This window comes from Coptis chinensis, chromosome 3 (assembly GCF_015680905.1).
Source record: "Coptis chinensis isolate HL-2020 chromosome 3, ASM1568090v1, whole genome shotgun sequence".
In the NCBI taxonomy this organism is placed as follows: Eukaryota; Viridiplantae; Streptophyta; class Magnoliopsida; order Ranunculales; family Ranunculaceae; genus Coptis; species Coptis chinensis.
The window spans coordinates 114,090,590-114,093,576 of NC_141458.1; positions in this window are offsets into that span (position 1 = coordinate 114,090,590).

The following is a 2,987-nucleotide window of genomic DNA, read 5'->3' on the forward strand; positions in this document are numbered from 1 at the left end:
GGAATCAAGATTTGCCCAATAAACAATGACTGTAAAAAATTCCAAGAAATTGACGAAGATATAAAGACTTGGACAATGGTATTGGCCCTGCAATTAAGTATGTATGCATGTATGTGAATATGGATATGATAGGGCAACATGATAGTGCGACACCCATGGTGGAGAAGTAAATAGTGGGATTTAATTTGATAGTGCAACATCAATGTTGCAGAGTTAGATTTGATAATGCAACACCCATGTTGCAGAGGTAAACAGTGGGATTTGACATGTTGCAGTGAGATTTGATAATGCAACACCCATGTTGCAAAAGTAAATAGTGCGATTTGATAGTGCAACATCCATGTTGCAGTGATATTTGATAGTGCAACATCCATGTTGCAGAGATAAATTGACACTACAACATGAATCCCCTTTGCCCGCCAATTTGTTCACAATAGCTTGTTCAAAGTTGTTTGTTCATATAGAACAACTCAAAATGAACACACTCCTTGCTTAAGCACTAATGGAACCCATAAGCTCACCATAACAGAAGCCCACCATAACGGTCTAACTGGATTCCCTTATAAACTAATTATCCCTCACCCTTTGTCCCTCTGACTCTCAGAGAATGTCTAGCGATAGAATAAATTTGTAAATTTGTCTTTCGTTTTCGTTAGGCGGAACCCGTATTGAATATAATAAGAGTTTTAGTCCCCCACGATTCATCTCATGTCATCGCTATTGAACTTTAACAAACCTAAATAGAAACTCAAATTTCTGAATCATCATAGAAAATAGATTCAAACTTCTATGAGCTCAAATTAAATAATTCAGTTGACCAAATTCCAATATATAGTGATAAGTAATATAAATTTTAACTAAGATAAAAACAAACAACAAAATGGATTTTAAAAAAATAAAAAACTTACTGTAATGGGATGTTCAATATTCTCTTGATGATTATGATGAACAACAAAGAGAAGTAAAGCAGCAATTGAAAACAATATAAATAAACCTCAGATCCAATTAGAAAACTTCCTTCTAACTGGGCGCCGATACTTTGCCTGCCCATATCCGCATGTTCAAAGAATCCATTTCCACCAATTCACAACCAAATCATAATATATAAACGACCCATTGCTTAGTTTTCATTAAAAAAAAAACGCTCCTTGGGGTAATTTTGTATTGCAACAGTAATGTTTTAAAGTCTTTAAAAGAGAGAGACAAAGAAGGAAGGAATATGGGAGTGTTTGAAGTTGTTTCTATGTGCGCTGGAAAGAAAATATATTTTAATTGGGCTCGTTTTTTTTATTTTTATTTTTACCAAGGCTTTAATAATATAATAAGAGGTTATTATGGTATTAGAAAGTTCCTTTGGTAGCACCGAACGGACATAAAAAACATGGACAAAATGGCGTTGCTAGATTACCTGAGACGTTGCTAGATTTGAGAGGGAGAATAGATGCATGATTGCTATCACCGACGATTGAAGAGCATTTTCTCAAAACCTTTGAACAAACACCAATAACAGACGTTAGTAAAGCACACAAACTAAATTTGTTATCAAGGCAATTAAGAAAATACACAAAAATTTGCACTTGCGACTAAAAACAATAGACAAAGGATTATAATTAATACTGAGAAAATGAAGAGAACCCCAAACAAAATGAAGTAGAAATAATGAGAAAGATATAGCAAATAAAAGTAAATTGATCAGGGACGACGTTAAAACCAGATTGATGTGATGACACAACCTTCCTTTCATTTGAGAAGTAAAACAAACAAAAAAATAGTAACAATTTATAGAGGTGGAGAAAACACAAAACCAGGGAGGAGGTGAAGAGGCCCACTACTTTCAATGTATTTTTTTAATGGAGGAGTTACACAAAAATTAAGTGAAGGAGATGAATGTAGCCGTTTATTCTAAAGAGGTGGAGACGTTTTTTTTTTAGAAGGGGGAGATTAAGTTTCATTGAGAACTCTTTGGTTTATAAGGATTAGATTTTTTTTAATAACAACCTTGAAAGCTCATTAAGGTCTTAAACCAAAGAGAATTAATTATAGGGCGAAAGTGTATTTGAAAGATAACTATTGGTTCATGATAACTCTTAATTCATTTATAGAGCATTTACTTCACTAAATAAACCTTTAAAGTTTCATTGAGAATTATCTTCAAAGGGGTTTCAAAATGCTCTAGACCGTACACGTGTCTCCATCCAACACAGATCCCCACAAAATCTTCACCACTCTTTGTCTATCCATTTTGTTTTATTATAATAGATTGAATTGAGTAATAAGCAGGGGCAGCCCAGAGTATCTCGAGGCCCTAGCCGAGCTCTTAAGGTGGAGGCCCCTTACTATTAGGTGTGCAAACGGATACGTTCGGATTCGGATACGCCTGTATCTGAAATCCAAATCCGAAAATTTATACCGATATCCGAATCCGACGGATATGAAATTTTTTATCCGAATCCGATTTCGGATATCCGAATTGGATATCGGATAATATCCGATCTGAAAATTAATATTAATTAAAATTTTATCTGCTTTGAATAATTCATTTTACCACTATAAAAACTATTATAAATATATATATTTGTCATTTATTATTATTTTGTTATTATAGTTTTATATTATTAGTTTATGATTTTATATAATATTTTATACAATAATAAATAAATAAATAAATAATATATAATAACTATTAATTTTTTAAATCGGATCGGATATTTTCGGATGCGGATATGGTAGTATCTGAATCCGTATCCAAAACCAGTTCGGACATAAAAAATTATCCGAATCCGATATCCAAAATTTTCAGATAATATCTTATTTTTCGAATACGAATTCGAATAAAATTTGAATATTTAGATATCCACTTGCACCCCTAGTTACTATACATACAGACCCTAACAAAAAAAAAAGTCGTAAGCGAATTTCGGGGCCCTAGTTTAGCAACTCCGATCCTATTGATTAATTGTCACTACCATATCTTTATGAATGGGAGT